The sequence below is a fragment of the Oncorhynchus tshawytscha genome, linkage group LG22 (assembly GCF_018296145.1).
Source record: "Oncorhynchus tshawytscha isolate Ot180627B linkage group LG22, Otsh_v2.0, whole genome shotgun sequence".
Classification (NCBI taxonomy): domain Eukaryota; kingdom Metazoa; phylum Chordata; class Actinopteri; order Salmoniformes; family Salmonidae; genus Oncorhynchus; species Oncorhynchus tshawytscha.
The window spans coordinates 21,368,787-21,382,600 of record NC_056450.1 but is presented as its reverse complement, the minus strand read 5'-3'; positions in this window follow the sequence as shown (position 1 = coordinate 21,382,600).

Here is a 13,814-nt window from a genome sequence, read left to right as displayed (position 1 = left end):
TTAGAAAAGTAGCCGTTAGTAACACATGTCTATGGCTCCAATGTATTCATGTAAGACAGTCAATAGAACAAATATATAAACTTTACAAACTTTGAGTTGCAATTCAAGTAACCTATAAATCAATGTTAGTTAACTTTACTTAATATTTTCAAGAGAAAGCAGGCATTGATGGCTATAGACAACCTCTCAGCTATGAGACCATTTATACTTTTACAGACTAGTCCTCAGAGACAATATAATCTTACATCAAATCCTGTGTTTGGATCCCATCCAACATGAGTCACATGTCTTACAACAGCTGGAAACAATGAGATGAAAGATGCAAATGGATATTCTTTTGTGGTCATTTCATATTTCTTCATGCGGTATTATTACAAGCATGATCTGACATTATTTTTGATATATACTCCCTTCTTCTTTTCCTTCTTTCCACTCTGAATGGTTATAAAGGCAGGGGCAGGGGTTAGCACGGCTGGGGAGCGATAGCACAATGCCGGATGTCAAGGTTCTGGATGTCCACAATGGCTAGGCTCCCAGAATGCATTGCATGGGCTGATGGCACACAAACAAGGTCTTAATAATAATAATTTATACAACTTTTATAGCACTTTTTTATTACAAACAGAATTTCAAAGCGCTTGTTAAGAAAAATTAACAACAAGAAGTAATTATATAATAGTTCATAGCTAGATGGTCAGCGGAGGTGGAGGTCGAAGGTGGTGGTCAGGTCAGCATGTCCAAAGACAGGCAGGTAGGCAAGCAGCTTGATGTTACCAGGGCGTCTGCACATTCTCTGTATTGGGATTTGAGCTCCCCACAGAGTACAGCCCACTTATTACTTCAGAAGTATCCTCCTGAGCAATGAATAAGCTGTCCCACTGCCAACTCTGCATGCATAGCCCCCTCTTGGGTCACCATTGATATCAAGACTTGATCTGCACTCATTTAGCTATTGAAAAATAAAAAGGTTGTACAAATATTTACATAAAAATAATTAAATATGATTAATTATACCATGGCATTGTTGAATTCTTGTTTCTGATTGGCTTGAAGGGCATTCTAAAGTGTGCATTATTTCCCTATAACGCACAGTACATCAGCAAGGTAGAATTCAAATGCTATTTCATGTTTATATGTTCTATGGTTACCAAGGCAACTGCTGTAGCTATCTAGTAAACTAGATCGACACTTCAGTGGATGTTGAACATATTTCTACCTGCAAATCAACACTTTTCTAGTGGCAAATGTGTTAAATTATAGCCATGGTATAAAAGGGAAATTCAATTCAGGGCTCTATGCGTTGTCTGGAAAATAATGCAAGTAGGTGGAAGGTTAGTTCCACTGCTAGCACATCGTGGAACACACCATCCACGTCGTTAATTATTTTCAATAGAACGCATAGCCAGCCCCTTGTTGGTTAGCCCTTATATATTTACATGAGCTCTCTGCCTAGGCTGCCACTAGGCACCATGGCAACTAAAAAAACCTTAGTTCTTATGGAAAGATTATACAGTTGTTTTTTTTAATGACGAGATGGTAAAACGTATTTGTCGATGATGTTGCTGAGAGCATTTACACAATATATATAAAAGTGTGTGGACACCCCTTCAAATTAGTGGATTTATATAAAAATCAAGCACACAGCCATGCAATCTCCATAGACAAGCATTGGCAGTAGAATGGCATTACTGAAAAGGTCTAGGAGCAACAATGGCTCACTGAATGGGACCGCCGAGTGCTGAAGCGTATAAAAATCGTCTGTCCTCGGTTGCAACACTCACTAGTGAGTTCCAAAACTGCCGCCACATAAACTATCGCAGCATAAATACTGGAGGGGTCGGGAGACACTGTGTCCCCGTCCGACGATACCCCCGGACAGGGCCAAACAGGCAGGATATAACCCCACCCACTTTGCCAAAGCACAGCCTCCACACCACTAGAGGGATATCTTCAACCACCAACTTGCCATCCTGAGACAAGGCCAAGTATAGCCCACGAAGATCTCCCCCACGGCATGAACCCAAAGGGGGGCGCCAACCCGGATAGGAAGATCACGCCAGTGACTCAACCCACTCAAGTGGTGCACCCCCCCCTAGTGACGGCATGGAAGAGCACCAGTAAGCCAGTGACTCAGCCCCTGTAATAGGGTTTGAGGCAGAGAATCCCAGTGGAGAGAGGGGAACCGGCCAGCCAGAGACAGCAAGGGCGGTTCGTTGCTCCAGTGCCTTTCCGTTCACCTTCACACTCCTGGGCCAGACTACACTCAGTCATAGGACCTACTGAAGAGATGAGTCTTCAATAAAGACTTAAAGGTTGAGACCGAGTGTGCGTCTCACATGGATAGGCAGACCATTCCATAAAAATTGAGCTCTATAGGAGAAAGCCCTGACTCCAGCTGTTTGCTTAGAAATTCTAGGGACAGTTAGGAGGCCTGCGTCTTGTGACCGTAGCCTACGTGTAGGTATGTACGGCAGGACCAAATCGGAAAGATAGGTAGGAGCAAGCCCATGTAATGTTTTGTAGGTTAGCAGTAAAACCTTGAAATCTTAGTTTAAAAGTAGAACATTTGCAGCCATCCATTTCCTTATGTCTGAAACACAGGCTTCCAGGGAGGTCGATTTTGAGGCTTCACCACGTTTCATCAAAATGTACAGCTGTGTGTCGTCCGCATAGCAGTGAAAGTTAACATTATGTTTCTGAATGACATCACCAAGAGGTAAAATATACAGTGAAAACAATAGTGGTCCTAAAACGGAGCATTGAGGAACACCGAAATGTATAGTTGATTTGTCAGAGGACAAACCATCTACAGAGACAAACTGATATCTTTCCGACAGATAAGATCTAAACCAGGCCAAAACTTGTCCGTGTAGACCAATTTGGGTTTCCAATCTCTCCAAAAGAATGTGGTGATCGATGATATCAAAAGCAGCACTAAGGTCTAGGAGCACGAGGACAGATGCAGAGCCTCGGTCTGATGCCATTAATTGACCACCTTCACAAGTGCAGTCTCCGTGCTATGATGGGGTCTAAAACCAGACTGAAGTGTTTCGTATATATTGCTTGTCTTCAGGGAGGCAGTAAGCTGCAACGCAATAGCTTTTTCAATTTTGAGAGGAATGGGAGATTCGATATAGGCTGATAGTTTTTTATATTTTCTGGGTCAAGGTTGGGCTTTTCAAGAGAGGCTTTATTACTGCCACTTTTAGTGAGTTTGGTACACGTCCGGTGGATAGAGAGCCATTTATTATGTTCAACATAGGGGGGCCAAGCACAGGAAGCAGCTCTTTCAGTAGTTTAGTTGGAATAGGGTCCAATATGCAGCTTGAAGGTTTAGAGGCCATGATTATTTTCATCAATGTGTCAAGAGATAACTTGAGTGTCTCCCTTGATCCTAGGTCCTGGCAGTGGCAAAAATACATTTTTGATTGTTCTTATTTTCCTCAATTAAGTTGACAAAATAGGATGATCGAGCAGCAGTGAAGGCTCTTCGATACTGCACGGTACCGTCTTTCCAAGCTAGTCGGAAGACTTCCAGTTTGGTGTAGTGCCATTTCCGTTCCAATTTTATGAAAGCTTGTTTCAGAGCTCAGGTATTTTCTGTATACCAGGAAGCTAGTTTCTTTTTGTTTTTAGGGGTGCAACTGAATCTAGGGTATTGCGCAAGGTTAAATTGAGTTCCTCAGTTAGGTGGTTAACTGTTTTTTGTACTCTGACGTCCTTGGGTAGGTGGAGGGAGTCTGGAAGGGCATCTAGGAATCTTTGGGTTGTCTGAGAATTTATAGCACGGCTTTTGATGATCCTTGGTCGGGGTCTGAGCAGAATAAAATGGTGGTCCAATATTAAGTCCATGATTAAGAGGAAAAACATTAAGATCCGCAACATTTATTCCAGGGGACAAAACTAGGTCCAGAGTATTACTGTGGCAGTGAGTAGGCCCGGAGACATGTTGGACAAAACCCATTGAGTCGATGATGGCTCTGAAAGCCTTTTGAAGTGGGTCTGTGGACTTTTCCATGTGAATATTATCTGCCATGACTACAAGGTCCGATAGGAATTCAGGGAACTCAGTGAGGAACGCTGTATATGGCCCAGGAGGCCTGTAAACAGTAGCTATAAAAAGTGATTGAGTAGGCTGCATAGATTTCATGACTAGAAGCTCAAAAGACAAATACGCAGTCGTTTTTTTTGTAAAGTGAAATTTGCTATCGTGAATGTTAGCTTTTGCGAGATGCAAGGGGGATATGGTCATTAGTTTAACCAGGAGCTGAGGCCTCATTTAACATAGTAAATTCATCAGGCTAAAACATGTTTCAGTCAGGCCAATCACATCAAGATTATGATCAGTGATTAGTTCATTGACTATAACTGCCTTGGAAGTGAGGGATCTAACATTAAGTAGCCCTATTTTGAGATGTGAGATATCACAATCTCTTTCAATAATGACAGGAATGGAGGAGGTCTTTATTCCAATGAGATTGCTAAGGTGAACACCGCCATGTTTAGTTTTGCCCAACCTAGATCGAGGCACAGACACGGTCTCAATGGGGATAGCTGAGCTGACTACACTGACTGTGCTAGTGGCAGACTCCACTAAAATGGCAGGCTGGCAAGCAGCCTGCTGACTGGCCTGTACCCTATGCCAGGCCTGCACCCTATCTCATTGTGGAGCTAGGGGAGTTAGAGTCCTGTCTATGTTCGTAGATAAAATGAGAGCACCCCTCCAGCTAAGATGGAGTCCACTCCTCAGTAGGCCAGGCTTGGTCCTGTTTGTGGGTGAGTCCCAGAAAGAGGGCCAATTAACTACAAATTCTATATTTTGGGAGGGGCAGAAAACAGTTTTCAACCAGCGATTGAGTTGTGAGACTGCTGTAGAGCTCAACACTCCCCCTAACTGGGAGGGGACCAGAGACAATTACTCGATGTTGACATCTTTCTAGCTGATTTACACACTGAATCTATGTTGCACTTGGTGACCTCTGACTGGTTCATCCTAACATTGTTGGTGCCGACGTGGATAACAATATCCCTATACTCTCTACACTTACCAGTTTTAGCTTTAGCCAGCACCCTCTTCAGATTAGCCTTAACGTCGGTAGCCCTGCCCCCTGGTAAACAGTGTATGATCGCTGGATGATTCGTTTTAAGTCTAATACTGTGGGTAATGGAGTCGCCAATGACTAGAGTTTTCAATTGGTCAGAGATAACGGTGGGAGGCTAAGGCGTCTCAGACCCCGTAACGGGAGGAGAAACCAGAGAAGACTCGTCCTCTGACCCATTGCTTATTGGGGAGAACCGGTTGAAAGTTTCTGTCGGCTGAATGAGCGACACCGGTTGAGCATTCCTACAGCATTTCCCTCCAGAAGCCATGAGAATATTGTCCAGCTGCGGGGACTATGCAAGGGGATTTATACTACTATCTGTACCTATTGGTGGCACAGACGCTAGTTCATCGTTTCCTACACTTAAATTACCCTTGCCTAACGATTGCGTCTGAAGCTGGGCTTGCAGCACAGCTATCCCCACCATAAGACGATCGTTCTCCTGTATATTATGAGTACAGCGACTGCAATTAGAAGGCATAATGTTATTGTTACTAACATTACTTAGCTTCGGCTGGTGGAGGTCCTGACGAACCACGACCATATAATGCGTCCGAGGTGAAAAGGTTGAGTGAATAAGTTGAGCGAATGGGAATTTTTTAAAATATAAAACAGTAATTAAAAATTGTTTTAAGTAAAGTTGGCAGGTAGCAAAGTAAGGCTAGCAACAAACTGCACAGCAGCACATAAACAAGTCTACAACTTGTACTTGATTGATTAATTAAGGTTATAATTAATGGACATTTTTTGAAGGGGCTGATACATGTTCCATAAGGGAAAGTCAAGTCTCAAATGTCAAAGTGGAAATTACAAACTTCAGAAGCCTTTTTAAAACTCAAATGCACTTCAAGTTTTACATTTCCCAAACAGCGACAAGTCATCCATGTGTTGAACTGTAGTAAACATCCTGTTCTTCTATCTTCACAGGAAGTGGCCTCAGGCCCGTTCACCTCTGAGGCAAGTATGCAGTGGCTATGTCTTAGTATAGCTCTTAGGCGAAATTCAACTAAATGAAAAGGGTAACACAAGGAGATATTTTTCCCCCTTACATGTAAATCTAATATTCCAATTACCATTAATGTTTTACCCAAATAGTTATTCATGTTTAATTGAGCGATAATTAAGCATTGTTCAGGGCTCTTAGAAGTGTGCGTTTTATGATTTTGTTGCATATTGAAATAATAAACCACGCGTCAAACTCATTCCATGGAGATCCGAGTGTCTGCAGGTTCACTCCTCCCTTGTACTTGATTGATTAATTAAGGTCAAGTTCACTAATTAGTAAAGAACCCCTCATCTGGTTGTCTAGGTCTTGACTGAAGGGAAATACCAAAAACCTACAGACACTAGACCCTTCATGGAATGGGTTTGACACTGTATTAAACCAAACTAGGAAATTGTGCAAAAAATACCAATCTGGATCATTTCTGTTACAGAAGTCTTTCCTGTCCAAAGCTTAAAAGACAACAAGGCCTGATTCCAAAGGTTACATTTCATCCCAGAATGTGACCCTGATTACTTTGGCCCCATCCATAAACAACCCAAGCCCCTATCTGAAAGATATATTAGATATACCTGTCCAATCCTTTCACATCCAGACCATGTCTCCATGTTATATCTGGTCTCTGAGTCAGGCCTGCAGTCTAAAACCCTGTTTATACCTGGAGCTAACATGTGTATGTGTTCTGATCCTGTCCACATTCTGATTGTGCCCACATTTTCAGAAATGTGTCTACACATGGTATTAAAACGTGTCTCTTATCTGTCCACTGTGTCTGAATTGTGACCAGATTTCCTGGTCCCCCCTTTATGCTAAATGTTCCACTGCTGTTCTTTCCTGATTATATTTATTTTAACCCCTTACACTCATGGGAATTGGCCTATATGGATAGGGCTAAATTGAAAGCATATGCATAACCATGGTAGCAATTAAATTCATGGATATTATGGGGAAATTACTAGACTAAAGGAGAGGACAACAGTTCAACTGACACAAGACTGAATCTAAACATTACAATGTTGATTTGATGTACATATTACATTTACTGTACTTTTTGCCGCATTTGTTTTTTTTAAACGAAATCTGAAAATACTCTGGATACATTCAATAACATGATAAGAATATCCTTGAAAAATGTAGGGTAGGTACAACATAAGACAAATAAATGATAAGGGTTTGACTGAGAGGTCTAACTGTTGTTTCCAAGTGGCCACACGCCTCTTCATAGTGTTCACTGGTCCTAAGTAATTTGAATGCACTTTTTAGATTTAAAGAAGAGTCTAGCTGTGCTGTTGAGGAACTAGAGTTAGCACACTTGTAGTTGTTTTGTTTGGAGCACAGCCATGTATCCCCACCTTTACACAATTACTGTTGTTGTATACGTAATCCAAAAACGGTCCATTATAAATCGCAATCTGGGTCAGGTGGCCAACATGACTATCTAAATGACAAAATACTATCTTACAGTGTTAGGTTTTCACAAGGCAATTCAGAGAAGCAGATCATAATTTGGGTGTGCATAGAATGGAGTCATGAGTGCATTCAGATGCGTGTTCCGCGACAAACTTCCTTCACAATACAACAAACATAGGCTCATTCTGTTCAGGATAACCCAGGGTTTAATGCCATGTCATCTTGTAAATGTACATCAAACATAGTGATCGTAAACGTTGACACTGTATATTACATGAGTTTTATGATATGGAAATGTGAAATGCACATTTGGACTCTCGGGTGTTTGGCTTGTGTATGACATCAAAGAGATATCTTTCAAAATACATTGAGTCCTTGTAATCCTTCACTCAGACAATTTTTTGCCAAAAGTAGCCCAATTAGCGGGAGGGATGGGCGCAACCTCTTGTCGCGTGCAGTGTTCAAGTTCAGAACGACTGTCAATCAAAACCCATACAGACCTGTTCAAGCAGAGACCCTGAGCTCTGACGTCATGTATAGTATGCTACTGTATAGACACTGTGTTCCAATTTAGGCACTTATCAGTGTCAAAATCTGCCATTTTCAACACATATACAGGTACGAGTGTAAAGGGCTATGACACATATTGATGGCATAATTCAATTGTCACCTGTCAATGATTTTAGAGGGCGGGACAATGATCCATTTAAATGGTTTCACTGTCCAGATCCATCTACACGTGTAAGACTTCCAGACACAATGCATGTCTGACTACCTCTGGAGGTCTTCAAAAATATCTGATCACAATCAGATCACAATTCATATTTTAATTGTCTACACCTGCTAACAAAATTGGACATAATCAGAATGTAGACAAGATCAGGAGAAAGGAAGCATGCAAGCGGCAGGTATGAACTAGCCTTAGGTTGTCATGGGGACTTACCACACATCTCTGGCCCAGGAGCTCCACTACAGCCTCTACAGGACGGTGAGGTTGTTCTCCTGCATCCTCGACTTTGATGCCCGGCTCATTGCTCCACACAGGCCAAATAGGGGTCTTTTAAGTTCAGATACAGCTTATGAGGCTCCTCAAACTTCTGAACGCTTGTGAGGTAGAAGTGGAAACATGTATCTAAAGCGAGGGCTTCCTTGACGTTAGAGCAAAACAGCAGGAGAGAGCAGGAAGTACAGCGACCACAGTTGATTGTTCTTCCTCTGAATCGGGAATCTCTCTGAACATTGTTGTGAGGGCAGCAGTGGTGCTGTTGATCAGCCTTTGTTTTGTTAGATCAATGATTGTGGGGTGTTTAGTGTCTGTCTTTTAAGAATGTAGCGTACTGATGGTGCACTCGTATAAAACAGATAAAACCTGTAGGTAATGGAGGCTGTAGTAAGTGTCTGTACACTATTCTTCAGTTAGCAGCCTGGCTTATTCTGTGTACCGCATACAGTGCTTTCAGAAAGTATTCATACCCTTTGACTTATTTCACATTTTGTTGTGTTACAGCCTGAATTCAAAATGTATTTATTTATTTCACCGATTTACACACAATACCTCATAATAACAAAGTGAAAACAAGCTTTTAGAAATTTGAGCAAATGTATTGAAAATTAAATGCAGAAATATCTAATTTACATAAATATTCACACCCCTGAATCAGTACTTTGTAGAGGCATCTTTGGCAGCGATTACAGCCGTGTCTCTTTCTGGGTAAGTCTCCTAAGAGCTTTCCACACATGGATTGTGCAACATTTGCCCATTATTATTTTAAAAATTCTTCAACCTCTATCAAATTGGTTGTTGATCATTGCTAGACAACCATTTTCAGGTCTTGCCATAGATTTTCAAGCAGATTTAAGTCAAAACTGTAACTCGGCCACAACAAAACTGTAACTCGGCCACAATATTTGCAGTCTTGTTGGTAAGCAACTCCAGTATAGATTTGGCCTTGTATTTTAGGTTATTGTCCTGCTGAACGGTGAATTAATCTCCTAGTGTCTAGTGAAAAGCAGACAACCAAGTTTTCCTCTAGGATTTTGCCTGTGCTTAGCTCCATTCCGTTTATTTTTTATCCTGAAAAACATCCTAGTCCTTAACGATTACAAGCATACCCATAACATGATGCAGCCACCACTATGCTTTAAAATATGGAGAGTGGTACTCGGTATGTGTTGTTTGGATTTTTCCTGTATTCAGGACAAAAAAAGTGAATTGCTTTGCCACATGTTTTGCAGTATTACTTTGGTGCCTTATTGCAAACAAGACGCATGTTTTGTAATATTGTTATTCTGTAAATGCTTCCTTATTTTCACTCTGTCAATTAGGTTAGTATTATGGAGTAACGACAATGTTGTTGATCCATCCTCAGTTTTCTCCTATCACAGCCATTAAACTCTGTAATTGTTTTAAAGACACCATTGGCCTCATGGTTATTCGTCGCCAAACCCACTGGCTCCAGGTCATCTATAAGTCTTTGCTAGGTAAAGCTCCGCCTTATCTCAGCTCACTGGTCACCATAGCAACACCCACCAGTAGCACGTGCTCCAACAGGTATATTTCACTGGTCATCCCCAAAGCCAACACTTCCTTTGGCCGCCTTTCCTTCCAGTTCTCTGCTGCCAATGACTGGAATGAATGGCAAAAATCTCTGAAGAGCAGCTTACCAATCGCTGCAGCTGTACACAGCCCATATGTAAATAGCCCATCCAACCAATTACCTACCTCATCCCCATATTTGTTTTTGTTTTTCTGCTCTTTTGCACACCAGTATTTCTACTTGCACATCCTCATCTGCAAATATATCCCTCCAGTGTAAATTGCTAAATTGTAATTACTTCGCCACTATGGCCTATTTATTGCTTTACCTCCTTACTTCATTTGCACACACTGTATATTGATTTTTCTATTGTGTTATTGACTCTACGTTTGTTTATTCCATGTGTAACTGTGTTGTTGTTTTTGTCGCACTGCTTTGCTTTATCTTGGCCAGATCGCTGTTGTAAATGAGAACTTGTTCTCAACTGGCCTACCTGGTTAAATAAAGGTGAAATAAAATAAATAAAAATGGTGAAATTCCTGAGAAGTTTCCTTCCTCTCTGGAGTTAGGAAGGACACCTGTATCTTTGTAGTGACTGGGTGTATTGATGCACCATCCAAATTAAGAACTTCACTATGCTCGAAGGAATATTCAATGGCTGCTTTTTTTTAACCCATCTACCATTAGGGGCCCTTCTTTGTGAGGCATTGGAAAACCTCCCTAGTCTTTGTGGTTTAATCTGTGCTTGAAATGTACTGCTTGACTGAGGTACCTTACAGATAACTTTATGAGTGGGGTACAGAGAAAATGTAGTCATTCAAAAATGATTTTAAACACTATTAGTGCACACAGTGAGTCCATGCAACTTATTATGTGACTTGTTAAGCACTTTTTTACTTTTGAACTTATTTAGGCTCGCCATAACAAATAAGGGGTTGAATACTTACTGACTCAATTCATTTGTAAACATTTAAGAATATATCAATTCCACTTTGATATTATGGGGTATTGTGTGTAGGCCAGTGACACAAAATCACAATTTAATCAATTTTAAATTCAGGCTGTAACACAACAAAATGTGGAAAAAGTCAAGGGGTGTGAATTCTTTCTGAAGGCATTGTAGTTAATGGAATTGGCCGTATGAAATCTTAGAGGAACTCCAGCCTTCCTGATTTTTGCTACACTTCTTGTGGAAATTCTGAAATATGGGTCTGGTTTGTGTGAAGTACGTAGTCATATTGGGGCCGATTCAGACTGAAAATTATGCCTTTCCTATGCACAACTTTCCTATGCACTTCTCAGTATTTGGTGTTCAGACTTATTCAGTCGTGTAACTCTCTCTGTAAGTGTCGCTACCTTGCGCGCTCTGAATACATTTAATTCATCCGATGAAAACCCTCCCACTTGCTGGACAACAGATTTTCTCATGGAGTTTTCATTCAATAGGGTTTTCATTCAATAGGGTTTTCCGTACATTTGTCTTAAGCCATCCCTTTAAATACAGTGTACCTTTCAGTTATTTTGTGAATGTTGTGAAAAGTAAAAAAGACACAGAACATGCAGATCACAGTAAAGACATTTCTCGATAAATACTGACAACCATTCATATTTATTGAAAATAGAATATCATAGACAATAGTGCCATGTCAAACACAAAATGTGCTTACCTTTATGTAACAATTTCTTCAAGACACTCAGCCTTGTCCTTCCTGAACATTAATTCAGCTGCCCAAATGGGCTCTGAGATCCTCTTGCTTCCCAATATTTGACCTTATTCAATAGTTTTACCTAAGTCTCCATTATACAAATCATTGCAATCAGGGACTCGCCACATGCTGCATTGCATGACTGAGTATCTGGACAGACTGCCCAGCAAACCAAAATTGGTTCTGTGAACATTCCCAAAACATTAATTAGTTTGCCCTGAAAGTTCTAATGACACTTAAACAATCTAGTTGGGCTCATGATTATATATTTGTATAAAACATTCCCCTGATGATGCCAGAACACATTTTGTTATTAAACTACCTGGAAACCTAATTAAAACCCAAGGAGAATGTTCTGTGGTGGTTGGTACAGATGTTGTGCACAACATTTTAGTGAATGTTAGGAGAACATTCCAAGGATATTTCATAAAAGAAAATGTAAAAAAAAATTTTTAAAAAATTGGGGGGGGGGATGTTATCATCCTAATGTTGTATAAAACCCGAACTAGAAATTAATGGGAATGTTAGCTAATGTCCTGGGAATGTTCCCGGTGTGCTGTGTGTACTGTATTTGTCAAATAAGACACAGCTGAATGCCATCATTCAGTTTTTATGGAACTTGCTTCTTCATTTTTGCCTTATTGCTTTGTTGGATGTCAAGTATACATAGAAACTATTGCAGACTACCTGGGTCGTTCCACTAATTGGCAGCCTTTTGAGAAGTGTAACTTTATAAAAAAAAACATTTGATTGTTTTTATAAAGAGCACGTTCAACTTCATAAGAAACACATTTTCCCATCTCAAGAGGTTTTTAAGTGCCAAATAAAGTAACAGGGTTGACCGTAACAGGGTAGACGATTTCATCTTAAATCAGCCATAAATCCCCTCGTCACAGGGGGAATAGAAGCTTGTTGTGTGCAACAGGACGTGGCAATTGAATGTCTGTCTATCTATGGGTAACAGGGTTGGCTTGTTATGCTCGATCCGCACAGTTTCCCATCACAAAAGGGCCAAAAAGAATAGGACAAGCTCACCTGCTTTTACACTATGATTTGACTTTTAGATGTACAATGTTTCTTTTGAAAAACATTTTTTTTTTTAAAGGAATAGTTTCACCACGAGAGTTCTGACATTAAGATGAGGGACAGACGTAAATTGAATCACTAATCATTAAATAAGTAATAGTCTTCAGACATGACTTTGTCAAAGCAACAAAATAATTAGGGCTTTAGAAAGATGGTGAAAAGTTGGAGAAATGTTGAGGTTAAGTGAGTTAGTCTTCCTAGAAGTGCATAAAGTCTTAATTCATATAATTTTGTTTTTATTTATTGAATTCTCCATGTAGTCTATATTAAAGGGCACTCCATGTGGTCTATATTAAAAAAAACACTTCATGTAATATAACATGCTTTTAAAATTCAATATTGGTGCATAATTTCAACTTAAAATATCAAAGGGATGCAAAAGGTACTCTTTTCGTGGGAACAACCCACCTATTTCAATAGCACAAGCATAATAAATGTCACAAATGAAGAAAATCATCATTCAATTTTTCAAAGTATTTTGGGTTCACTTCCCGGTTGTTTTGATCTCTTGATGTGTTTAGAAATGTGTGAATTAATTGTTCAGAATATTGTGGTGAAGATGGATACCGAATTGAAACAATACTGCCCAGCGTATTTAAAAGCCAAACTTGCAATAACTTGAAGACACTGATTCTGCAGAATGATTCTTATAGAGATACAGAAAAGGATGACTGCTCCTGCACCTTAAAGACTGATGTTAACAGAGTCATTGAACACTGGTCATTTTAATCATGTTTAAATACTGTTTTACCCACTTTATATGTATATGTACAATTTATATGTATATACTGTATTCTAGTCATGGCTCATCATATATAGCTACTGTACACACTTGTTCTATTCATATACTGTCCTTAAACACAATTTACATACATATACAGTACCAGCCAAAAGTTCGGACACACCTACTCATTCCAGGTTTTTCTTTATTTTTACTATTTTCTACATTGTAGTAGTGAAGACATAAAAA